This window comes from Felis catus, chromosome B4 (genome assembly GCF_018350175.1).
Source record: "Felis catus isolate Fca126 chromosome B4, F.catus_Fca126_mat1.0, whole genome shotgun sequence".
NCBI classification, from domain to species: Eukaryota; Metazoa; Chordata; class Mammalia; order Carnivora; family Felidae; genus Felis; species Felis catus.
Window position 1 is genome coordinate 32,207,422 of NC_058374.1, and position 27,821 is coordinate 32,235,242.

The 27,821-nt window shown below is 38.0% G+C and overlaps 1 protein-coding gene across 6 annotated transcripts in view; it reads right to left on the minus strand.

The window, feature by feature from the left end:
• CUL2 (cullin 2) overlaps positions 1-27,821 on the minus strand; it is a 155,840-nt gene that overhangs the window by 92,334 nt on the left and 35,685 nt on the right. The window contains exons 1-3 of one of the 6 annotated variants that reach the window (XM_045061118.1): positions 9,267-9,449; positions 8,693-8,849; positions 8,121-8,247 (exon numbers count right to left, since the gene is read on the minus strand). The exons of 1 other annotated variant lie outside the window; for it this stretch is intronic. The gene's annotated coding sequence lies outside the window, so the exon portion shown is untranslated. Of the gene's footprint in view, positions 1-8,120; positions 8,248-8,692; positions 8,850-9,266; positions 9,450-9,515; positions 9,695-27,821 lie in introns of those variants that run through there. 4 more of the 6 variants (XM_023256526.2, XM_023256525.2, XM_023256527.2 and 1 more) reach the window with 4 other exon arrangements.

Genomic DNA, 27,821 nt, shown 5'->3' on the forward strand with positions numbered 1-27,821 from the left:
TCTCTCTCTCTCTCTTTCTCTCTCTCTCTCTCAAAAATAAACAAACATTAAAAAACTTTTTAAATAACATAAAAACAGTATAACAAGGCAATATTTATAAATACATTTCAAGTTTGCTGGACAATGTTAAGTTCAGGTAGTATTATTTTCTACTCTTTTCTGTAATTTAAATTTTCCATCCATGCTTTTGAATCTAATGAAGACCAAAACTGTATCACTGCTGAGATCTTTATGCCTTTACTCTTTCTCATACTTTATTCCCAAACTATCAATTAAAGACTTTCTTTCATTCTACTTTTCTCATAAGCAGTTCATTTTAATGTTTACGGGTTTCAGATAGGAAAAAATACAATTCCTTTCATCATAATGCCAATTTCCATAATCCTCAATTATCTTCTTCATAACTGCTTTTTTTTAGCCCTCTAAAATTTAACTTCCAAGCTCTAGTCAAAGTTTGGAGATCTCTAAGTGCCAACATAAAGCCATCTACAGAAAATCCGTACAAAATACCCTGTCCTTACTTACATTATATGCAAAACTTAACTCAAGATGGAAGAAAAACAGGGGTGCCTGGGTGGCTCAGTCAGTTAAGCATCTGACTTCAGCTGAGGTCATGGTCTCCCGGTCCGTGAGTTCAAGCTCTGTGTCAGGCTCTGTGCTGACAGCTCAGAGCCTGGAACCTGCTTCAGATTGTGTCTCCCTCTCTCTCTGCCCTTCCCCCATTCATGCTCTGTCTCTCTCTCTCTCCCTCAAAAATAAATAAAAGCATTAAAAAATTTTTTCCTGAAAGACAGGGGCGCCTGGGTGGCGCAGTCGGTTAAGCGTCCGACTTCAGCCAGGTCACGATCTCGCGGTCTGGGAGTTCGAGCCCCGTGTCAGGCTCTGGGCTGATGGCTCAGAGCCTGGAGCCTGTTTCCGATTCTGTGTCTCCCTCTCCCTCTGCCCCTCCCCGTTCATGCTCTGTCTCTCTCTGTCCCAAAAAAAATAAATAAAAACATTGAAAAAAAAAATTTTTTTAAATAAAGATGAAAGACATACACTTAAAAGATGAACAATATAAAATATATAAAATATAATAGATATAATATACAATAAATATAATAAATATAAATTAATATTTAATATTTAAAATATAAAATAAAATATAAAAATATAAAAACAAAAAACTCAGAGGTAGGGGTGCCTGGGTGGCTCAGTCAGTTAAGCATCCAACTTTGGCTCAGGTCATGATCTCATGGTCCGTGGGTTCAAGCCCCACATCGGGCTCTGTGCTGACAGCTCGGAGCCTGGAGCCTGCTTCGGATTCTGTGTCTCCCTCTCTCTCTGCCCCTACCCCGCTCATGTTCTGTCTCTCTCTCTCTCAAAAATAAAAAAAACATTTAAAAATTTTATTTTTAAAAAATCCATACTTAACGAAAACAAAAACTCAGGAGTGCCTGGGTGGCTCAGTCAGTTAAGCGTCAGATTCCTGATTTGGGCTCAGGTCATGACCTCACGGTCACATACAAGCCTTGTGTCAGGCACCAAGCATGGAGCCTGCCTAAGATTCTCTCTCCTTCTGCCTCTCTCTTGCTCGCTACCTCTCTCAAAAAACAAAAACACACAAAAAAACAAAAACTCATAGAAGAACACACAGGGGAAAAGCTTTGTGACACTGGATTTAGTAATGATTTCTTGTATATGATGCCAAAAACACAAACAAAAGAAAACATAAACTGGTCTTCATCAAAATTTAACTTTATGCACCAGAGGACACTATCAAGAGAGTGAAAAGAATCCACAAAATGAGAAAAAATGTCTACATCTTATATGTCTGATAAGAAATTAACATCCAGAGTATATAAAAGAACACCTTAACAACAACAAATTTTTAAATGGGCACAGAACCTGGATGTTTCTCCAAACATACACAAATGCCCAACAAGCACATGAAAAGATGTTCAACATCACAAGTCACTAGGGAAATGTAAATCCAAAGTATAGTAAGATACCACTTCACATGATGTCTATTATCACAACAAGCAAACAAGCCAAAAATGAAAAATAAATAATGTTGGAAAGGATGTGGAGAAATTGGAATCCTTGTGCAATGCTGGTAGGAATGTAAAATGGTGCAGCCACCATGGAAAACATTTAAACAGGTCCTCAAAAACCTAAATACAGAATTACCATACAAGAGCATCAACTGCTCTTCCAGGTACACATCCAAAGGAACTGAATAGTAGGCAATGGAAAAGATACTCGTGTTATAACATTTACGGCAGCATTATTTGCAATAGCCAAATGGTGGACAGAACTCAAGTGCCCATTAACAGAAGAATAGATAAGTAATTGCAATACACATGAAAGAAGTATTATTCATTCATTAAAAAGGAGTAAATTCTGATACATGTTACAACATGGATGAACCCCCAAACAGTATGTCAAGTCAGATAAGCCAGATGCAAAAGAATAAATACTGTATGATCCTCCTCTCATAAGGTACCAAAAGAGGCACATTCATAAGACAGAAAGTAGACTAGAGGTTACCAGGTGCTGGCAGGGGAGGGAATGGGAAGCTATTGCTCAATGGTTGCAGTTTCTATTTGGGATAATGAAAAAGTTTTGGAAATACATAGTGGTGATGGTTGTGAAGACATTGTGAGTAAAATTACTGTTAGCGAACTAACTACACACTAAAAATGGTTAAAATGGGAAATTTTGGTACGTGTGTTTTACCACAATAAAAAAAAATACAAAAGCAGGTACTGTCCTTTTCATTTATTTGTTTTGAGAGCCAGAGGGAAAGAGCATGCATGTGAGCAAGGGATGGGTGGAGAGAGGGAGAGAGAGAATCCCAAGCAGGTCCTGTGCTATCAGTGTACAGCATGACGTGGGGCTTGATCCCACAAACCACGATCATGACCTGAGCCAAAATCAAGAGTTGGACATTAACCAACTGAGCCACCCAGGTGCCCCCCTAAAAAAGATGCTGTCCTTATAAATGCTTAAAATCCAGATCATATGGACAACAAAGTTCTGATGCAAAAGAAAGTATCTGAATCTCAGTGCAAAGTGATCTCCAAAAAATTTTAAATGTAATCAAGACAATATTTAGAAGTTCTAATACTTGGAATACTTCTAATATTTAGAAGACAAAGTGTCATTATTGTTGGTTCATATAGACTTCTACCAAATAAAAGAAATACTCTGACAGATAGTTTAACATGTTTCTTCAGGCTCAGGACTATTTGTGGATCTTTTTCTTGTCACATTCATTATTTTGGTAACTTCATACTACTTATGTGATTATTAGGACTGTAAGAAAAGTATGCTCTATTTCTCAATGTCAGAAAATAGTTATAAAAAAGGGGGATGGCTAACATAAACTCTACAGTGTCTAACTGGAATCAGTTATCAGTATGAACTCATGGTTTTTAATACAACATACATACACACATACAAATAAAAAGGTACAGAAATAAACATGGATGTTTGTGCACACATGGATTAATGTGTATACATAAATATATTTCTAGCTCTGCTGGGAGGGCCTAGGAGCAATGACACCTCAGCAGTAATAAGCACACATAGCATCCAGATCTTGGTTTCTAAGTATCATTCTCCAGTAGAAGGAACCAGAGCTCCTTGGAGAAGTGATTGATTCTAGGGCTGCAGCAGAGAAATATAAGATGAACCTGGAAAATTTTTGGTGCCAGGAAAGTAGTGCTTTCTTAAAAAAAAGAGAATGGAAGTATGTCGAAAAGACAAAGAGCCAACCTGAAGGCCACAGCTGGAACAATCTGAGCAACAAAATAATGACAGCATTAGATTATAAGCCACAGAATAAAATAAGTATCTATGACTTAGTACAGATATAAACAAATTACTAAATAAAGAGAAGGGGCAGTTCTTCTTTACAGAAGAATTCCAATTAATAAATGTAGAAGGGGGACACATAGGTGGCTCAGTTGGTTGAGCATCTAACTCTTTTGATTTCGGTTCAGGTCATGATCCCAGGGTCATAGGATTGAGCCCCATGTCGGGCTCCATGCTGAGCATGGAACCTGTTTAAGGTTCTCTCTCTGTGTCCCTCTACCCCTCTCCCTACTTGTGCACTCTCTCCCACTCTCTAAAATTAAAAAAAAAAAAAGGAGGGGGGGATCAAGCTGGAAACAAAAATTTAAAAATAAATGTAGAAGGGAAAACAAAATTTTAAAATAAATTTTAAATTTTTGAAAACAAAAATTTAAAAATAAATACAGAAGGCAAACAAAGAAATATAGAAGGAAATGAGAAAAATAAAATCACCATCAGGCAAACACCACTATGATAATTGCTTCAGGAAAGATCTACCAAGAATACTGAAATGACTGAGCAAAAGTTTGAGAAGAACAGGGATATCTGCACATTTTCAAAGAATCTCCCAAAGATATCTTATAATTACAAAAGGAAAAATAGTGACTCTACAAGGAGAGAAATATGACAGACACGACTTCAACCATATAAGAATTAACATCATCTCAAATAGGATATACTGACATCCTGTACTCTGTGATGTGCAGGACTCAACATTAGTTCTATAGTATCTTTGCCAAACACCCATAACTTCAATAAATCAAGGAAATATCAGACAAACGCAAACTGAGAGACAATTCTACAAGATAAATGGCCACACTCATCACAAGTGTGAAAGTCATGAAAGTTGAGAAAAGATCATATCATATGAGACTAGGGAAACACAACAACTAAATGCAATGTATGATTCTGAATTGAATTATGAAACAGAAAAAGGATACTATTGGAAAAACTAGTGAAATTCAAATAGGGTCTGTAGTTAGTAGTATTGTACCAATGTTGATTTCCTGGCTTTAATCACTGTGCTCTAGTTGCATAAGTTATTAACATTAGGGAAAGCTGGATAAAGGGCACCTGGACGAAGGGTATATGTTTCAAAATTTAACAAAAAAAAATTTTTAAGTATTCTATGCATGTTCTCCTTCAACTGAATTAAAACAAAGTTGAGAAATTCAAGAAGTATTTACACAGCATAAATCCAACATTTCATTATTAGAAAAGCAACCTACATTGAAACAAGACTTAAGGTATTAATAGATACTTATTATGTATTTACAGATGCCAGAGATGCTGCCTTCAAGAAACTTACAGCTGGTAAGAGAAACAATGATAACTGTCAACCTCAATAATCAAAAAACTCTGACACAGACACAATCAGGTTATAATCCCATGATTAAATAACAATTAGTCACATCATTCATAAAGTATATAAATGAAAATCATTTAGATAACTAAAACCTTGAAATAGGACATTAACACCTACACATTTACAGAATTTAAGTTAGCTTAACACACTCACTACATATATTTCACATGGTAGTCTTATACCTAGTAATTAGTGTCTAATACTTCAAAAAGGACCATTAAATATTTTCCATCAAAGATTATACTTCTCCAACGCAGAAATAAGTTGGCTTACTTTAATCTCTAGCAAAAAGAATACAAGAGAATAGCAAAAATAACCACAAAAATAGAACTGAACTAAGTTTTTAAATCAAGAAAAATCTCAGAAAAAAAAAACAGGTAAATTTAAAATTTATATAGCAAGTAGCTAAAGACAGCTAACAGGAAATCAAAATGTCAACCAATATATAAAGTGTTATACATTCAATAAAAAATATTCCATCTCCCCAACTCCACATAAGTCAATCAACAGAGTTCAATCATACCACAAAAGGTGTAGCAGATGCAATATCATGATCTTAACACTACTCATTGTCTCAAAACTTTTAAGAATCAAAAGAACTGCAGTGTTCTCCAACAAGCCTTCCTAAACAAAAAGTAACAGAATGACTCTACATATTCTTTTTTAATTTTTTTTAACGTTTATTTATTTTTGAGACAGAGAGAGACAGAGCATGAATGGGAAAGAGGCAGAGAGAGAGAGACACACACACACAGAATCTGAAGCAGGCTCCAGGCTCTGAGCTGTCAGCACAGAGCCCGACGCAGGGCTCGAACTCACAGACCGTGAGATCATGACCTGAGCCAAAGTCGGATGCTTAACCGACTGAGCCACCCAGGCGCCCCAACTCTACATATTCTTAAAGATAGTAATACAAGGTTTACACTAACATCTGCAATGTAATAGAAACATTACTACTAAGATTCAAACCCAGGCAAAGAGGCAGATTGCTCTGAACAGATATTGTGATTAGCTGATTACTGAGAGAGGATTCACTCATACATCTTAAACATCAGTAACTTGTTATAATCTCCTAACATTCCAAATCTCTGCCTCTTTTTCCTAGACTTAACAATAGCCAATCAAAAGTCTTCACAATATTAAGATTCCAGGGCTGATCCTGTCATTAATTTACTTGAATTTAATTGACAGTATATACAGGAAAACACTGCTCCCAATCACAGATATTTTCCAGCCAATAAAGAGAACAGGAAGATAAAGTGAACACAAAAGAAACAGAGCAAACTTTTATAAAAAGTCTCACAAAAAGTAACAGCTCTTTAAACAACTTCACATCTGTAGGTCCAAAACTCAGAGAGCAGGGACCAACTTACAAAATGTTGCAGTATTCCAGAGCCTTCTAAAATTCTTTCTACATTTTTTCCTTAGGTGGTCTCATCCTGTTTCATTAACTTTTAAATACTATTTAACACTCTAAAAAATACAAGGTGTCAAAGCAAGTGAAGTATGCTACCATTTTGGCAAAGTGGGGAGAGGGATATATAAATATTTGCCTATATGTTCATAAAATAGATCTTTGGAAAGATATGTAAGAAAACACGAACCCTGTTTGGCTCCAAAAAAACTGGGTGATGATGGGAGACAAGAAATAGGGAAAATTTTCTCTAAACCCCACCAAACATTTTCTGAATCATATGAATGTAGTTTCTTTTCAAAACATAAACAAACCAACCAGTAAGTGCTGATGACTCCCCATCTCTTTCTCTCCCCACTAGAATTGAAGTCCTGTGAAGACAGAGATTTTTGTCTATTTTTGCACTACTATATCCCCACTGCCAGGACCATAGCTGGTGCCTGAAAAACATTTGTTGAATGAATGACTTAACCTCTCCACTAAATTCCAGATTTGTATATCCAAATCTGGATATACAGATGTTCTCACCTTCACTTGAACATCTAACAGGTCTTACTTAACATGTCCAATCCAACTTTATCCATGTTTCCCTCACCACCTTCTCATCTCAATACATGGCATCACCAGCCTCCAGCTGAAGCCCAAAACCCAGGAGTCACTGCTGATCCAAGCAACTACACTCTCGTGCAAGCCACAAGTTCAATCAATACATTTAGCTCCAAAATATACCTCAAAAATCTTTTGTAACTTGTCTCTAACACGCCAGTCACTATTCTATTCAAATCTACCACAGCCTTCTCTCTGTCTCTCTGCTTCTCTTCTCCTTTTATTCAATCTCCTCCTCCAGTCATATTGCAAATCACTTCCATCTTGACAAAAATTCCAACAGCTTTTCAATGTACTTTAAGAATAAAGGCCAAACTCCTTTGGACAATAAGACCTCACAAGATCTGGCCCCTGGCTATGACCTAACCTCTTATTCCCCACTAGGGTCCACCTTCACTGAGCTTCTTTCAGTTTGCTGACCCCAAGCTTGATATCATCTCTGAGAATTTCCACGTGCTGTTCCCTCAGATAGGAATACTCTCCCCTCAGACTTCCAAAGGCTAAATCCTTCTGACTTTTCAGTTATCAGGTCAAAGGTCCCCTAAGACCGGTTTTTTTTCCTGACCACAGCATCTCAGTCTTAATACCACAACTCCCTATTTCCTTCATAGTACTTAATGATTCTCTGAAATTATTTTTATTCCTTATGTATTATGTCTCTCTCTCTCCCACACCAGAATCGAAGCTCCAGGAGGGCAGAAACTCCACTTCTTGCTTACTGCTCTATCGCCTAATGCCTGTGATAATGCTTGACATACAAACGAAATACTTAATATTTAAGTGAAAAGGCAAAACCGGCTCTAAAGAAGGTCCACAACATTTAATTTAAATACTAGACTGTTGAGGATTAAAGACATGGATAAACCATCTTAATAGTCATAAAACACTGAAAATCACCAGAGGATGGAGCCTGAAGTAAGATTATTTCAGATGCATCTGAACATTCAAATACATAGAAAAGGTATTTTTCACACACTATGTGCATGCACACTGCAGAAATGTTCCCCCAAGTTATAAACAGCATCTGAAAAGAAAAAAAGGATAACTCAAAACACTGTACATCTGTTATTTCATCTGGGACTCTTTTGGAAGGGCCTTCCAAACACTGTATTTGGGCAAAAGAGGCAAAGGATAACCAATTTCTTCATTTGTCTGTCTTAGGAACGTGAGATTCTAAAGGGTAGGGTATTGCCCTTTGAGTGTTTTTAAATTTCTATTAGGTAGTCAGTAGTCAATCAGAACAAAGTGATTATTTCTCATATTTTACTTTGTACATTTGGAACAGACCTAGTTCAAAGATTTTTATACTGTCAAGTCAAAACACCTACAGTGAATGTTAATAGTTTATATCTTATCTCCAAAACTTTAACTTCTACGGTATTGCCCATCAACTGGTAATAGTAATATCCGAGGGAAAGGAGATGATTTAACAATAATAACAGTCTGCAATTTAGAGATATTTTATTTACATGAACGTATCTCTGGGGTTGTAGGTAATGGTCCAGGCTCCCTAGTGTGTAAATGCTCTGAGGAGTCTAAGAATCTTATTTCACCAGACCCTAACTGTAGAGACAGGTCTGGCGTACACATAGGATACTCCTCCCCACAGCTATCAATCTTCGCTGTCTGCGGAAACAAAAGTGAAAATACTCGTGGTAAGGATATAAGAGACTGATGCCCCCCCCCCACACCCCCAAACACAGAGTTGTGTATCCGTGTGAGCTCGTAAACAAGCAGAAGAGTACACGCACTCTCACCTTCCCTCCTTCGGAAGAAAATGGGGCCGAGGGAGGGGCGGCCAAGGCCGGGTAGGGGAGGCCCGGGATCCAGTCCAGGGGGTGGCCGGGCTTAGGGGTCAGCGCTCCGGGGAGCCGGGGTCCCTTATAGGACACCATCTTCCCTAGCCGCCCCCCTTTCATCCCTTTCCCCTCCCCCCTCCCCGCCCCCAACTCCTTTCCTCCGCCCCATCCCCGCCACCCATTAACCGGGAAGCGAAGTTTCCCGGCGCCTGCAGCCCGGCTCCCCGACCCTCAGCGGGGTTACCTTCTGCAGAAGCGGGACAAGGGACAGGGGACAAGGGGAGGGGGAGACAGCCCGAAGGAGTGAAGGACGAAGCCCCCGGCGAGGAAGGTGGGCGGCGGCGGCGGCGGCGGCTGTCAGCTCGCGTTCCCCTGCTCACAGCGCTGCCATTACTGTGCGCCGAGGCCGCCTCCCCGGCCGGCCGCCGCCACCGGCCCAGGAGACACGGGGGGTGGGAGCGAAGCCCGGGGAGACCGCGCGCCGGAGGCTCACCTGCCACGGCGCGCAAACACAGCAAAGCTCAAGGCCGCCGCCGCTCCAGGACGGGACAGGGGCGGCGGGGAGAGGGGAAAAGGGAGTAGGAGGGGCTGGTTACGGGATCCGTAAAACAACCGTCCTCCTGATCGCCCGGTTTTTCCCCCCGACACACACGCTTCGATCTCCTTCTTTCGCTACCTCCAATTCCCCCCTCAGAAAGCAATGGTAGAGTCCGCGTTACGGCAAGCGCAGAGAGCCTGGTTTAGTGCAATTGAGAAAGGCCACGGAAATCGGCATTCAAAGTGACTCCTTGCGGTACTCCCTGCGAATGAGGCGGTCGTAGTTGGCTGAGCACAAGAGACTCGACCCACCAAGTTTGGGCACTACTAGTCACAATACTACTAGTCAGGTATTTTCAACAGAAGTATTTTCCAGACCTGTGTGAATATTCTGATACCCCCACAATGGGGGATCTTTTCAAATGATCAAAAATGTATTAGCCCCGCGCCATCTCCCTTCTGACATACTCCTTTAGCAGGTTTTGTCTATAGCCAAATTCTGAAACCTTTTCCCTTCCAACTCTCTTTCTTAAAACTATCTGTGCCAATCCTTTAGGCCCATTAAAAAATCCTGTTTGCTTCCTTGTCCAGGATATCAATTCTCTGCTATTCTCACATAAACCCATCTTTTGCTGGTAAAATAATTGGCAGATTGATTTGTGAGGTAAACAGAGTTTGAAGACTTTCCTGATGAGACTTTGGTGCTGTTAATAAATGTGACTTTTTGATATTGTGAGATGAGATATGTCAACGTATGAAAGATCTACATGACACAGTGAACCAATATTTTCCAAATGTCCGACGCAGGACATAACAAAATCATGCATAGGTAAAGCATACATTCAAAGTTCCAGGTAGACCAATGGAGATAGTTAAATATATGTATGTGTGTGTTTGTGTGTACACATACATAAAAACAAGGTACAAAAGATTCCTTGATATGATTTCAGATTCTTCATTGCAAATAACCTCTAAGAAATTACCACTTGTCAACATTTCTGTAGCATCAGAGAAGAATATTCACACTTAACTGAAAAGACTATTAAATTCTCCTCCTAGAGCCTTCTATTTTCTTCATATACTTGAATCATAGAGAACACTTTTATTAAGCCAGATATTAAAGAGATACGCGGGGGTGCCTGGGTGGCTCAGTCAGTTAAGCGTCCAACTTCAGCTCAGGTCATGATTTCATGGTTCATGGGTTTGAGCCCTTTGTCAGGCTCTATGCTGACAGCTCAGAGCCTGGAGCCTGCTTCAGATTCTGTGTCTCCCTCTCTCTCTGCCCCTCCCCTCCCCTTCTCTCTCTCTCTATCAAAAATAAACATTACAATTGTTTTCTTTTTAATTTTTCTTAACGTTTTTATTTATTTTTGGGACAGAGAGAGACAGAGCATGAACGGAGGAGGGTCAGAGAGAAAGAGGGAGACACAGAATCTGAAACAGGCTCCAGGCTCTGAGCTGTCAGCACAGAGCCTGGCACGGGGCTTGAACTCAGGAACCGCGAGATCATGACCTGGGCCGAAGTCGGACGCTTAACCGACTGAGCCACCCAGGCGCCCCACAATTGTTTTTAATAAAATAAAAAAATAAAGAGATATGCAAAAATGTAAAACCATGCCATTCTTCTAATTTTTATTTTGGAAAATATAGTTATTATTCATAAAAATATGTGATGTATGTAGAAATGTGTAGGCATTTATTACTTTTTAATAATTAGGGTTTTTAAATTTCCCTTGTTAATTCTAACATAGTAACTATTGCTGGATATAAACCACATAAACATAAGCTCTTTGAGATCCTCATAAGAGTGTGAAGAGGTGCAGAGACCAAAAAGTTGAGAACCAGTGCCCTAAGTTATGAACTGCCCCTGCTCTTGCCACTTTCCTTTTAAACCCTAGGTGGAAGTGAATTAGCATGAAGGGTGACAGACATGAATCACTATCATTGTAACACCCCCTATTTCTAAATTCCAGAAACCTCTTATCTCTTCATAGCTTATCCAACCCATATAATAGGGAAATTACGTTTTGAAAAAAATTATAGCATCCAAGCCTTTTAATATTAAATTGAGATTAGTTTTTCATTCCAGAAAAAAAGATATTGTTTCTGGCCAATACTTCAACCCACTACTTCAAGCAATGTTGGTCTTTACCCTCAAACCTAACCTCAAACCTTAGTTCATCTATGAATCCTTTGTTTGTTTTAATTTTTAGAAGAAATTACATATATTACTTAAAAAATGTGTTTTCAGGGCACCTGTGAGGGTCAGTCACTTGAGCATCTGACTCTTGATTTCAGCTCAGGTCATGACCCCTGGGTTGTGGGACGGAGCTAAAGGTGGGGCTTGCTTAAGATTCTCTCTCCCCTGCTCACCCTCTCTCTGAATAAATAAATAAATAAATAAATAAATACTTAAATTAAAAATATTAAAAAATTTAAAAATGTGTTTTGGCCTACATAATATTTTTTGAATTCTTTTATTTGTTTCTTGATTTCTAAAGTATACATGTGTTTTTGTAAAAAAAAAAAAAAAAAAAAGCAGAGAGAGAGAAAAAAACTCTACCTATATTGCAGAAAAAGATGACCATGTTTAAATTGATAAATATTTCTCAAAATTTTTTCCATGAATATAATTAAATACATTTATGCAAATCAGATCCTGTTATAGATATGCTCTTTAGTAGTCAGTTATTTACATTTCAAAATCTTTATGATTTTGGTCTGAGACCATTAAATAATTCTTAGGCACAGTAATTTATAAATTAGTATTTAAAGAAGAAAACTAATGAAAAATATTTTATGTAGAATATCCTAATATGTCATTATATAAATCAGTAAAAAAAAGTGTCTGTTTCATTTCCCACTTGTGAATATACATAATCTTCTCTTTAAAAATTTTCCAAGTTCATTTCCTAATCTCCCTGTACCTACTATCTGAGGAGCCCAACCGGAATCATATTCTGCCTTTATAAGCTTCCTTTACACACATGAAACCCAAAAAAACCCTTATTTTTCCTGGACATTTGTGATTTCAAACAATTTGTCTCATTTTTACATTCTGTATACTAAATCTGACTCATCTGTCCTTGAATCTTCACTGGGAATTTGCATTTCCTGGTTATATAGTTTTTAAATGTTTTTCCACCTTTTGTTTCTAGTAAACAAAAAAATGAGATATTGGGTGCGCCTGGGTCGCTCAGTTGGTTGAGTGTCCAACTCTGAATTTCCGCTCAGATCATGATCTCACAGTTCATGTGATGGAGCCCCATATTGGGCTCTGCAGTGACAATGGGGGCTGCTTGGGATTCTCTCTCTCCCTTTCTCTCTCTCTCTGCCCCTTCCCCACTTGCTCTCTTTTTCTCTCTCTCAAAATAAATAAAACTTTAAAAAAGGGAGATATTGAAGAACAGTTTTCATGTTTGGAGTAGCTGATTAAGAAGCTGCTTTGTGCTTATAAAAGTGCAAGGCTGCTCTTTGGGGAAATATCTGACTGTAGGACAGAGGCAGAAAATACACAAGATGAGCCTGGAGCATCTTGTAGTGTAAGAAGGTAAGGAAGTCCTCAAAAATAAAAACATCCATATTGATTGGAGTATGTATGAGGGCACAAGAGCCAAGTGAAAGAATTTCCAATGGCCATAACTAGAACAATTTGGGAAAGAAAATAAAGTATTAGTGAATTATAGCCCAAAGTATAAACTAAATAACCATGGATTCATACTAATATAAATAAATGATAGAATAAAGTAATAAATGGGGGAGAAGAAACAATCTTATCTCCTGTAGGAGAATTCCAAATAAATTATGTAGATACTCCACCTAAAGGAAGGGGAGCATCGGGGCTCCTGGGTTAAGTGTCCATGATCTTGCAGTTCATCAGTTCGAGCCCTGCATCAGGCTCTGTGCTGACAGCTCAAAGCCTGGAGCCTGCTTCAGATTCTGTGTCTCCCTCTCTCTCTGCCCCTCCCCCACTCACACTGTCTCTCTCTCTCTTTCTCTCTCTCTCTCTCTCTCTCAAAAAAAATTAATAAACATAAAAAAAATGGAAGGGGAGCATGACTCCCCATTTTGGGGGTGTGCACCATAAAAGTGACTTGCTTCCAAAAAATAAAAAGAGTAACTTTACAGTAGAGAAATATCACATAGCCAGATGATTAAAGTCAACATTAACAAGATAACTCATTGTTGATAATATGTTCCCTTGAAGTGATGTGATGAGAATGGCACTTGACCTCTGTGATCTTCCTCCCCAAAACACACAATTCCAATCTAATCATGAGAAAAACATGAGACAGATTTCATTAGAGGGGCATTCTGTAAGATACCTGAGAAGTACTCTTCAAAATTGTTAAGGTTATCAAAAACAAGATAAGTCTGAGAAATTGTCAGCCAAGGGTAGACATGACTAGTGAATGTAATGTGCATTCTGGATAGGATCCTTGAACAGAAAAATACATAAGGGAAAATCTAAGGAACCTAGAATCATATGGATTTTAGTTAATTATTGTGTATCAGAATAGGTCCATTAATTTTAACAAACATACCTACTGATAATGTAAGATGTTAACAGGGAAAACGGGCTGTGGAGAAGAGGGTATACAGGAATTCTTTCTCCATTATCTGCTCAATTTCTGTTTAATATGAAATAATTTTTTAAAAGTCTATCAATGAAAAAAACTCATACAAGTGTACACTTAAAAAAAGAAAAAGTACAAGGTTTCTAATCAGAAAAGCTAGGAGCCTATGAGATTTTTCTGTATGCAAAGTAGAACCAGATGAACAGGTTATATCTCTGCCTCTCCTAGACAATTCTGGTTGAAAGCTATTTAAAGAGGGGAAAAAAAGGTATTCTCTTTCAAAAAAAAAAAAAGGAGGGGTGCCTGGGTGGCTCAGTGGGTTTGTGAGTTAGGACTTTGGGCTCAAAGCTTGGAGCCTGCTTTGGATTCTTTGTCTCCCTCTCTCTCTGCCTCTCCCCTTCTCACACTCTCTCTCTCTCTCTCTCAAAAATATATAAACATTAAAAATTTTTTTATTAAAAAAAAAGCCTGTAAATTCTTTATATTTCTTTGTAGTCACATTCAGATAGGTAATTTAACAAGACCAAAGACCAAAACTGTGTTGAAAGAGAGCTCATTTTAAAGAAATATAACTTTCACGATTTAAGATAGTACATTTAGAAGGTAATTTCTAGGAATTGGAAAGAGAGAGTGAATCTGAGTAATGGATTACAATTAGTAAGATGTGATATGTGAATGAAGGAGAGGTGACATTTTCCTCAATGGTTAGATCGTATGAAAATATATGTGTCACTAAGCGTAGAACAAGAATCATGATCCACCCAGATAAATGCAATGGGGAAGTTGGGAGAACTTGTAACATAACAAAAATAAGTAATATAGGCCATCCTTTTTAAGGAGAAAGGGACAAAGCAGAGCAAATCAAATGTGGCAAATCTGGAAGCAAACTAATTTACAGAAAGGGTAAATGGGCTAAAAGACACTCTTTGGACAAAGGAAGGTGGTCAGTCAACAGTGTTAACTTGTGCCGAGTGGGTCCTAAATGCTTAAGCATGCTTAACATCAATGTTGTATAGGAACTATACAAGAATATGCAACCAGATTTCTAAAATAGAGTATTAAGTCAAAGCAAGGTTAAGAGCCTTAGCTGGGCATCAATGCCTTTTCCAATAAGTAGCCATACATGAGTCAAGTAAGCAAACACACACACCATCATTAACCTACAATTTACTTGGCTAGATTTCTGTGGGAAACAAATAAGACTACCATTATACTAAGAATTGCACAATAGCTTACTATTTAATAAAAACATGCTATGAAAACAATTCATGTATCACACCAACCTAAAAAAAGTTACCAACTACTTCCTTCCAAAAAGATGTACTTTGCTGGTAAAAAAAAGATAAAACAAAGTGAAACACTTACAATATATAGTCTTGGAAATCAGTGTATGTGTAAATTTGGTAGATCTTTTAACCTACACTATTTGTGACAAGGATTCACTGTATAGCCTAGATCCTCATCACATTCCTCTAAGACTGTTCAGGAAAGACTGGAAGTGTGGCCTCTTTGCCCTGTTTGACAGTTTGTTTTCCGATCTTATTTATTTATTTTTATCTTAAATTATCATACAGTAAAACTGACTGGGGGAGGGGTGTACAGTTCTATCAATTTTAACACCCGTGTAGATTTGTGTAGCCACCACAGAATTGGAACTCAGAAGAGTTCTGTCACCCTCAGCAAGCTATTATCATGCTATTCCTTGATATCGCTTTGTTTTCTTTCCATGTCATCCTGGGTTCTCATCCAAGTTCTTTCTCATTTAAGTTTTTCTCTCATCTTCTCTGATTTCTGACCAATTGATCCTAGCAAAGAATATGGGAAAAGACAATGACTGTTATTTGTGGATGGGTATCTGGTAGTAAAAAGAAAGAGGAAGAGGAAATAGGAGAGGAAGCCCTCTGGGTAGTGGAAGAGCAGGAAATGTATTCAGAACACAGTTTCCAGTCTTCCATCTGGATAAGTCTCATTACCAAGGAAGTCTCTGCTTCCTCACCTATGAAAGTAAGGAGTTGGGAGCGCTTAAATTTATGTAAGAGACACAGCCCAGCACCTGGAAGTCAAGATGTTCTACAAGATTACGATGAAAAAATTCTTTTACAATTTTAACAGTTAATATGTAATTTTATTCTAATTCAGATGCTGTCTTATCTAGATTCTATTTTCTAAAATAGAAACCACAAACTGTGTAAAAATTTGAAGATAAACAGAAAATTTAAAGATTATGTCTACTAGCTTAATGCTTCTTACTAAGACAATTATTTTTTTACCGTTAGTGATAGAACACTTAAGTCCAGTTTCCAGAAGAATACTAGGTTAGAAGAGTCCCAATTCCACATTTTACAATTCTATTACAGGCTTTACTTATGTGCAGGAAAAGAATATATAAGTTGAAACAATGAATGAGGAGCAATATTGACGCTGACCTCCCTATCACCACCACCCCTCTCTACACTATGAAATGTGAATGTGCCTCTGAGATAAAAGGGTGGCATCAATGTCACCACATGCTTATAACTTGTGACTGTCAGTCATCACTAAGTGTACTCCTTCCTGTTGAGATTTGATGCTAATCTAGAGTCCTTCTCAACACAATGACTGTGGCCAGGGAGCCATTAACAGTCGACCAAAGGTCAGCATGAGAGTTGAAATGCAATTGCTCTTCTTGATGTATTTGTTTTGTGATCCAAGTATATATAATTGATTGATTCCATTATAAGTTCAAAGCAATAATAATGTATGAATCACTGTAAAGAATGAAGCACCTAACAATACATGTTTACTGTTTGGATCAGTCAGGACTCTTTCAACCGTAAATGGCAGAAACAAGTTCAAGCACAAAAGAAAAGTATTGGTTCACATTTTTAAAAAAATTTTTTAATGTTTATTTATTTTTGAAGGAGAGAGAGACAGAGTGTGAGTGGAGGAGGGGCAGAGAGAGAGGAAGACAGAATCCAGAAGGAGGCTCCAGGCTCTGAGCTGTCAGCACAGAGCCCGATGCGGGGCTCAAACCCACAAACCGCGAGATCATAACTTGAGCCAAATTCGGACACTTAACTGACTGAGCCACCCAGGTGCCCCAGTATTGGTTCACATTAACTAGGAAGTCCAGAGAGCTAGCTGGCACAGGTAGATGCCCTAAAGCAGTACTTTTCAAATTTAAATGTCCAAACAAATGCCTAGAGATCTTGTTAAAATACAGATCAGATTCATAGATCTGGGAAGGGCCTGATATTCTGTTTCCGACAAGCTCCTTACTGACGTTGATGCTACTGGTCCACAACCACACTTTGAGTAGTAAGCTCAGGAAAAGGTGCTGAGAAAGTCACTGAGAGAGTGAATCTTAGAAGTTCTCATCAGAAGAAAAAAAAGAAAAAAGAAAAAACATTTTTGTAACCATGTATGATGATGGATAATACACTTGCTGAGGTGTTCGTTTCATAAAGTATACAAATATCAAATCATTGTTGTAACCTGAAACTAATAAAATGTTATATGTCAATTATACCTCAAAAAATGCAACCAAAATAAGTGAAGAGAAAAGGTGTTAGGCAACCATCATATATGCAATATATTGCTCTCAAAGAGTTTTCAATCTAGTCACTGTTTTTAATATATATGGACACCATCTAAGTTGGCAAAATATAATAGAATATACTCTTTGCATTTTCATATCCACTACTACACTTCAAATCTGCACTGATTATAGCATTCAAAGATATTCCAGTTGGTCTCATTTACTGGGTACTATGAGGAAAATAAAAAAGGAGCATCTAATCCAGTCTCAGAGATCAGAGATACAGACTCATTCAGCACCCATTCAATTCTCTTCTCCTTTGCCTCCCTCTACATAGAGCAAACACTTCCTTGCAGCTAGGGATAACCATGTGACACATTTCTGGCCAATGAGGAGGTAGGCAAAAGTCCCAGGGGAAAAATTATCTTTCCTGAGTAAAAAAAAAAAAAAAGTCTCACAAGAGGCTTTTGTTCTTTGCCCTTTGTCTCTCATTATTTTCTTCCTGCCTGAACTTGGGCACAATGTCTTTAGATGCAGCAACCCATCCAATGATTTTAAGGACAAAGGACACACCCTGAGGATGGCAAGGCAGAAAAAAGAATCCCCAGTCCTTATAAATATCTTTAAGCCACTGTTCCATCCCTATATTTGTTATTTTGTGAGACAAATAAACCCATTACATCTTTAAGCCACTGATGATTTTATTTTACTCCTAGCTAAATGCATTTCTAAACAATACAGATGCATTCCTTTTGGAAAGATATATAACCTGAAAGCTAAAAGCTAAACACTAGATATTAACCAGGCAAAGGAAGAACAATATGCTATTTGTGTTTAAATTCATATTCAATTATTAAACTTGAAGTCAATAGCTGAGTTTGTCAGAAGGCCTTAAGCTCTACTAACAAATCTTTGTTTATAAATCAAGTATACTCTGTATTAAAATTTTAAAAATACCTGCCTTCACTTCTTCTTGTTATTAATGCTCACTTTATAATTTTGATGGATTAAACTTCTTTCCCAAACATATACAAGCTTTATTAAGTAATTTCTCTTAAACTTTTTAAACCATCATCACAAAGTCAACATATAAAAATTGTTCAAGCATTTCACACACTAAACAAAGCGATGTCAACTTTACTGCAGTAATGACAAATCTTCCTTAGGACATAAATACTTTTACAAACCTATTCTAAACATACCAGCTTACTAATCAGATCCTTACCATCATGTTCTTTTAAATATGTCAAATTAAAACTATATTCCATCAGTCTCAAACTTTTTAAAGTACAAAAATAACATAGACAAGGTACACAATTACCATAAAGCTTCTTCTTTTTTTTTTTTAATGTTTATTTATTTATTTATTTTGAGAGAGAGAAAGAGCAAGCAGGGGAGGTGCTAAGAGAGAGGGAGAGAGAGAATCCCAAGTTGACAGCATGGAGCCTGATGCTGGGCTCAATTCTGTGAACTGGGAGACCATGGCTTGAGCCGAAATCAAGAGTCAGATGCTTAATTGACTGACCCGCCCAGGCGCCCCAATAAAGCTTATTCTTAAACCAAGCAATGAAGTATTAATACCATGGGCTTAATTTACCTTTTCTACATGTCTGTTTATTTCTACCTCTTCCCAGGCCTACAAAGTCACGTTCTCAACATAGAAGAACAGAAATATTCTCAGACTTGCTGAAGTCACCCCATATGCAATTCAGAACTGGGCACAGGGGGAGGGTTGAGTTGTAGTCAGGACTCTGGACTGGGACATGGGTTCAGAATGCTACTTCCAGCATGATTGTTTTATTTTGCAGTAACACACTAGCCCTTCCTGCTGTCATCACTGACCTGCTTTGGTAACAAGGGTTCCCACCCAAATCCCTGGCTTTCAATTAGGATTTAGAGTAAGTTTGAATTTTGTATAACTTTAATGTGTCCTCTGGGTATACCTTAAGTTTCAATCTTACCCATTTTCTTACTTTGGTTTGCTATATAATTTCATGTGGCCTGATTGAGATAGATTAGATTAACATTCTTATCTGAATTACAACCAGTACCTGCATTGCCTGATTTACACTGAAGAGACACTGTGGCTTCTTTGTTTGTTCCCTAGAGATCTCATCAACCATCATTTTACAGCTATTTTGTTGATAATCCCCCTCTTATTAATGAGCTACACTATTACTCTTCAATTTTAAAGCTGGACTTCTAAAGTAAAACTTAACATAATAATTTGTATTGTTCTTTTATAATAAGCACAAAGCAGCAAAACTAATACTAATACTAAACAGCAAAAACAAGGTGAATAACAAGATTTAATGTGAATATATCCTAATAGAGCCACTTTTTGTGTGTGGAATTTTACAACTACCATTTTGGTGCATTGTTTTTTGTTTTAGAGGTTTTTGTGGGAAAGGATTGTATTTACTTGCTTATTCATTTAATTTATTTTTCTAGCTTTATTGACATATAATTGACATACAACATTGTACGAGTGTAAGGTGTACAATGTAATGATTTGATATATATGTATATTGTGAAATGTTTCCCATAGTAAGGTTAGTTAACACATCATTCATCTAACATAATTATCATTTTGGTTTTGTTGTTGTTATGGTGAGAACATTAAAGCTCTACTCTCATAGCAACTTTCAAGTATACAATACAGTATTGTTAACAATAGTTACCATGCCATATAATAAATCCCCAGAATTTACTCATTTTACACCTCAAAGTTCGTTCTCTTTGACCAACGTCTCCCCATTTCCCCCATCATTCAGCTACTGACAGCCAATCATTCTACACTATGTTTCTAGGAGGCCAATGTTTTTAGATTTCACATATAACTGAGATCATACAATATTTGTCTTTAACTAAGGCTATTTCATTTAGCATAATGCCCCCAAGGTCCATCCATGTTGTCATGATAGGAGGATTTACTTCTTTCTCATGGCTTAATAATATCCTATTGCATATATGTACCATATTTTATTTATCTATTCATCCACTCATCAACACTTAGGTTGTTTCCATGTCTTGGGTATTGTGAATAATGTTGCAATGAACACGGGGGTACAGATATCTGTTTAAGATAGTGATTTTATTTCCTTCAGATATATAATCAGAGCTGAAATTGCTGAATCATATGGCAGTTTTAATTTTTAAAACTTACTTTTAATTTTTTGAAGAACCTCCATACTCTTTTCCATAGTGGCTCTTCCAGTTTACGTTTCCACCAACAGTGCACCAGGATTCCCTTTTCTTTACCTTCTTGCCAGCATTTGCTATCTCTTTCTGATAATAGTCATTCTAATAAGGTGTGAGGTGATATTTCACTGTGGTTTTGACTTGTATTTCCCTAATGATTTGTGATGTGAAGCACCTTTTTATGTATTTATTGGCTATTTTGAATGTCGTCTTTGGAAAAAAATGTCTGTTCAAGTGCTCTGCCCATTTTGTATTTGTAATTTTTTTTTTTTTTGCTATTGAGTTTTAGAAATTCTTTATACATTTTGAATATTAACCCTTTATCAAATAAATGATCTGCAAATATTTTCTCCCATTTCACAGGTTGCCTATTCATTTTGCTTATTGTCTCTTTTGCTATGCAGACCCATTCAGTTTGATATAGTCCCACTTGTTTATTTTTGTTTTATTGTTTATGCTTTGGTGTCATAGCCAAAAAAATTATTGCCAAGACTGATATCAGAAGCTTATCATTTATGTTTTCTTCCAGAAGTTTAGTTTCCACTTTTAAATTAAGTTCTTTTTTTTTTTTTTTCAACGTTTATTTATTTTTGGGACAGAGAGAGACAGAGCATGAACGGGCGAGGGGCAGAGAGAGAGGGAGACACAGAATCGGAAACAGGCTCCAGGCTCTGAGCCATCAGCCCAGAGCCCGACGCAGGGCTGGAACTCACGGACCGCGAGATCGTGACCTGGCTGAAGTCGGACGCTTAACCGACTGCGCCACCCAGGCGCCCCGAGTTCTTAATCCATTTTGAGTTAATTTTTGTGAGTGGTGTAAGACAGAGGTCCAATTTCATTCTTTTGCATGTGGATATCCAGTTTTCCCAGCACCACTTATTAAAGAGACTCTCTTTTTTCCTACTGAGGATTCTTGGTTCCCTTATCAAATATTAATTGGCAGTATATGCATGGGTTTATTTCTGGGATCTTGATTCTGTTCCATTGGTCTCTGTGTCTGCTTTTATGCCAGTACTACGCTGTTCTGATTACTATCACTTTGTAATGTATTTTGGAATCCAGAAGTCTGATGCCCCTAGCTTTCTTTCTCAAGAATGCTTCAGTTATTCATAGTATTTTGTGATTTCATATAGATTTTAGGATTGTTTTTTCTATTTTTGAAAAAAATGCCATTGGAATTTTGATAGGAATTTCATCAGATTTGTAGATGGCTTTGAGAAGTATGGACATTTTAATAATATTAACTCTTGTGATCAATAAACATGGAACCCTTTTCCATTTATGTGACTTCAATGTCTTTCAGAAATGTCTTATAGTTTAAAGTGTATAGATCTCTCCTTCTGTGGTTAGATTTATTATTCCTAAGTATTTGGTATTTAAAAAAATTTTTTTAATGTTTATTTATTTTTAAGAGAGAGACAGAATGTGAGTTGGGGAGGGGCAGAGAAAGGGGGAGACACAGAATCCGAAGCAGGCTCCACTGTCAGCACAGAGCATGACGTGGGGCTCGAACTAGTGAACTGTGAGATCATAACCTGAGCTGAAGTTGGATGCTTAATCAACTGAGTCACCCAGGCGCCCTAGTTATTTGGTATTTTTTATGCTATTTTTAAAGGGATGGGTTTCTTTTTCTTTTCTTTTTTTTTTTTTTTTCAGGTAATTCATTCCTAATGTATAAAAATGCAACTGATTTTTGTATGTTGGTTTTGTAACTGAAACTTTGCTGAATTCATTTATTAAATCTAACAGTATTTTGGTGTAGTTGCTTGAAGATTTTGTATATATGTATCATATCATCAGCTAACAGGGACAACTGTACTGCTTCCTTTCTGATTTGGATGCCTTTTTTTCTTCTTCTTGCCTAATTGCTCTGGTTAGGACCTCTATTACTATGTTGAAAAAGACTAGTGAGAGTGGACACCCCTGTCTTGTTTCTGATCCTTAAAGAGAAAGCTTTCAACCTTTCACGATTTAGTATGATGGTTAGCTGTGGCTTTGTGATATATGGCCTTTATTAAGTTGAAGTGCATTCCTCTATATCCAATTTGTTGAGTGTTTTTATCACCAATGCATGTTAAATTCTGTTCAATGCTTTTTTCTGCATTTATTGAGATGGTCATATGGCTTTTATTTTTCTATTAATATGGTATATCACATGTATTGATTTGCATATGTGGAATCATCTTTCCCTCCTCATAATAAATCCCATTGGATTATGGTGTACTGTTGAATTCGGTTTGCTAGTATTTTGTTGAGGATTTTTGCCTATACATTCATCTGGGAAGTTGGCCTGTAATTTTCTTTTCTTGCAGTGTCCTTGTGTGGCTTTAGTATCAGAGTAATTCTGGCCTCATAAAATGAGTTTGAAAGTATTCCCTTCTCTTCAATTTTTTTGGAAGAGCTTGAGAAGAATTGGTATTTTTTGAAGTTTATTTATTTATTTTGAGAAAGAGAGAGAGAGAGCACGAGAGAGCATGAGCAGAGGAAGGGCAGAGCAATAGAGGGAGAGAAAGAATCCCAAGCAGGCTCCATGTTGTCAGCAGGGAGCCCAAAGTAAGGCTCCATCCTGCAAACCGTGAGATCATGACCTGAGTCACAATCAAGAGTTGCACACTTAACCATCTGAGCTACCCAGGTGCCCCGGGAAGAATTGGTATTAATTCTTCGTAAAGGCTTTGGTATCATTTATTTACCCATCAAGCCATCTGGTCCTGGGGTTTTCTTTTTTGGGAGGATATTGGTTACTAAATCAGTATCAATAACAATATTGGTCTGCTCTGATTTTCTATTTTTTTTATGATTCAGCCTTGGTAGCTGTAGGTGTCTGTATAGTGGCAAGAGCCAGTTGAATATACAAATTTAGTTGGTGGGAACCAGGGCAAGCAACAAGAACCAGGGCCAACTGTGGGGTACACTGGTGGCTGTAGGGGTGCTGGCTGTCAACATGCACTACCATGGCTTATGGGTCCTGCCAAAGGTGCAAGGCAATGGAGTTGGAAGTTAGTCTGGACTCATGCAGGTATATAACTAGACAGGCTAGCTAGCTGCAGGTGAGCCTCACTGTACAGGCCAGTGGCAGGAGGCAGGGCCAGATCTGTACCCACATGAAGCTGCAGGAGCCTAGGCTATGTGCATGCACTCCTGTGGTGCCATGGTCTCTCCACAGGTGCATGGCAGTGGAGGCCTGTGACGTGGGTTGAAGCAGGAGCATACAGGCACACAGCAGGGATGGGATAGCTGCGGGTGACCCTAGTAGTGCCAGCCAGTAATAGGAGATGGGGCTGAATCTAGGCCCACAAACAGCTGTGAGAGTCTTGGCTGTGAGCATGTACTTCCCTGGCTGCAAGATCTTGCCATGTGCTTTCACACATTAGTGGAGGCCAGTGACAGACATCAGGCCACTGGCATGTGGGTGTACACCTAAAGGGGCTATCCTTGACTGTACACACATTGGTGGAGGACAGCTGTCAGGGTCTAGGTTGGCATCCTGCATTTGTTGGCCATAAAGGCCTGGACTTCAGCAGGCACAGGGAAGGGGGTAGTGTGGGTGGAGGAGAGGACGTTTATGAAGCCAGAAGAGACTCAGGCACCTGGCATCTGGGAATGGGAATACCTATGGGGTGAAAACTGGTAAAATCTGGAGGATGTCTGTGACAGCTGTGCTGGTCACTGGTTTCTTCAGTGGTGAAACCTGCTAGAGTACTCTGTAGTACTGGTCACTGGGAACCAAGGTCAATCCCAATGAGAGACTGACATTGGTAGTTCCTGTTTTTATTCTGTGTTCCTAGCCATCTCTGTAAGTCTCAACTTTGCCTGTCTCTGAGTGGGATAAAACCAAAGCAGGTCCTTTATGGGGTGGGGTGGGGTGGGGAGTGCTTGAAAGGCTGGGAAGCTGATTACTCACTCTGCTCTCCCTTTCCCAGTGAAGGGAACTATTTCTAGCTTGGGAGTTCCTATTTGGCACTGAGTAATGCCCATTTGGAAAATGGAATGATGCAGGGAAAATGAAGATGTTTTCCTTCCCCTTTTGTGCAGTAATTCTCCAGTTTTTTGTTCCACAGTGTTTCTGGAGTTTTTAAATGGACTCCACATCTCTCCCAGAGCTGTTTTTGGTCATGGATAGCTATTTAATTTTTTATCTTTATAGGGAGACAGAGGCTAGGGTCTCCTACACTACCATGTTGATCTGGAACACTGCTTTTAATGCTTTCACTTTAGAGTATGTTTATGCATTCATAGCTTTTTATAGATTAAAATTATTCCAATAAAGTATAATTATAATTCTTTGAGTGCTCAAATTATTACAGTTTGGCCAGGGAGATCTTATTTGTTCCTATGTCTGTTCACTGGTACTCTGGAATTTTGATTCTGGCAACAAGATGCTCTGTGCCCATTTAAAAATTCCCTGTATGGAGATAAGAAATCAAGAAACTTTACAAGGAATACCGGTTCCCTATAGTAGTGACTAGTATTAGAGACTAAAATTTGAGTATTAGGGATATATGTTAGATTATTCTAGTTAAACACTGGACCCAGAGTAACACCACAGCAAAGGCAATTCAGTAACAAAACTAGAAACACAGAATTTCTTATGTGAGAAATACTATGCAGCTGTTAAAAACAATAAGATCAAAGATTCTTCATGAAGCACATATTCTCAGGAACTAAATAGACCTTCTTTCTCCTGCATTTCCAACCCCAGCCTATTTCCTTCTCCCACACGAAATAGTTCCTGGGATCAAAAGCAGCTGGGGGAGGTGTTGGTCTTTATTGGGAGTGATGACTCATGTGAGGAGATCAGAACTCCATGGTGAATACCAATATTAGTATGCTAAAAAAGGGCTACTCTTTTAGTAGATTTTTTATCTCCCTGCCCCCCGGCTCTGAGGCTAGAAGAACACAGGGGAAATGGGGAAGAGAACAGTTCCCAGCAAGAAAATGCTAGCCTGCCTGAACACTGTAACAGGCTAGCATTTATTCATCTTTCACCTCCTATAGCCTTTCTGCTCATTAATATACCTTGATAAGCAGGCCTGAAGTTCAATGATAAAATAAGAAAAGGCATAGTCATTCTATAGCTCCCAAAGGGAAAAAGGCCAGGCAGGGCAAGGAGTTCTAATAATGATTAAACTGAAGTGCTGGAAAAGACAGATAAAAATCTGAATATATAAAAAAAAAAAATGAACAAACAAAAGTACTTAAAGGGATTCAAGTACAACACTTAAAAATAATTTTTCAATTAAAAAGTTCAGCAGACCAGTTCAACAAGTGGTACTGAAGTGACTGGACACATACAGGCAAAAAAAAAAAAAAAGAAGAAGAAGAAGAATTTCAATATAAGTCTCATACCTTATATAAATATTAACTCAGGGGTCCCTGGGTGGCTCAATCAGTTAAGCATCTGACTTTAGCTCAGGTCATGATCTTGCATTAATGGGTTCAAGCCCCGCATCAGGCTCTGTGCTGACAACTCAGAGCCTGGAGTCTGCTTCAGATCCTGTGTCTCCCTCTCTCTATGCCCTTCCCCTGCTCATGCTCTGCCTCTCTGTGTCTCTAAAAAATGAACGAACATTAAAAAAAATTTTTTTTAAAAACTCAAAACTGAATAACAGACTTAAAACTATTGAACTTTTAGAAAGAAACAAAGGAGAAAGTCTTCAAGATGTAGGGCTAGTCACAGAGTTCCTAGACTTGACAATGAAAACATGTCCTATGAAAGGAAACAATTGATAAATGGGTTTTATCAAAGTTAAAAACATTCTGCATAAGATTCTGTGAAGAGGATGAAAAGACAAGCTACAGGGTGGGATCTTGTATGCCATATACCTGACAAGGGGTTTACTATGGTCTGAATGTTTGTATCCTCCCAAAATTCATATGTCCTAACTAACCTCAGAAGATGGTATTAGTAAGTGGGATTATTGGGAGGTAATTAAGTCATGAAGTTTCCATCATCATGATAGGGATTAGTTCCTTATAAAAAAGGCTCCATGGAGGTCCCTAACCCCTTTCACCGTGTAAGGATACAATGAGAAGTCTACAACAGAGCAGGGGGCCTTCATTTAAATATGCTGGCACCCTGAGCTCAGACTTCCAGTCTCTAGAACTGTGAGAGATAAATTTCTCTTATTTATAAGATACCCAGTATGTGGTACTTTGTTATTGCAGCCCGAATGTACTAAACCAGTGCTCACACCTGGAATATAGAAAGAATTCTCAAAACTCAATAGAAAACCAAAAATTCTAAAATAGAAAATAGACAAAATATGAAGGGACATGTCATTGAATAGGATATACATATGAAAAATAAACACACTAAACAATGTTCAACCTCATTAGCTCTCAAGAAAATGCAAATTAAAACCACAATGCACTATCACTATATGTCTTTTAGAATGACTAAAATAAAAAATAGTGATAATACCAACTGCTGGTGAGAATGCAAAAAAACTTGATCAATTATTCATACATTACTGATTGGAATACAAAATGGAATCAGTCACTCTGGAAAACAATTTGGAGGTTTCTTTAAAAAACAAACACCTATGTGGCTCAGTGGGTTAAATGTCAGACTCTTGATTTTGGCTCAGGTCATGATCTCACAGTTTGTGAGTTTGAGCCCCACATCAGGCTCTGTGCTGCCAGTGCAGACCCTGCTTGGGATTCTCTGTCTCCCTCTCTCTCTCTGTTCTTACCCCACTCATGCTCTGTCCCTCTTTCTCTCTCTCCCTCTCTCTCTCTCAAAAATAAATAAATAAACATTTAAAAAACTGAACATACAAATACTCTGCAACCTAGCAATTTCACTTGTCAGCATTTACATTAGGGAAATGAAGACTTAAATTCACACAAGAAGCTGTATATAAATGTTCAAAGAAGATTTATTTGTAATAGCTCCAAATTGGAAATAACCCAGATTTCCTTCAGTGGGTGACTGGGTTATATGACTTGAAAAATAGAATGAAAA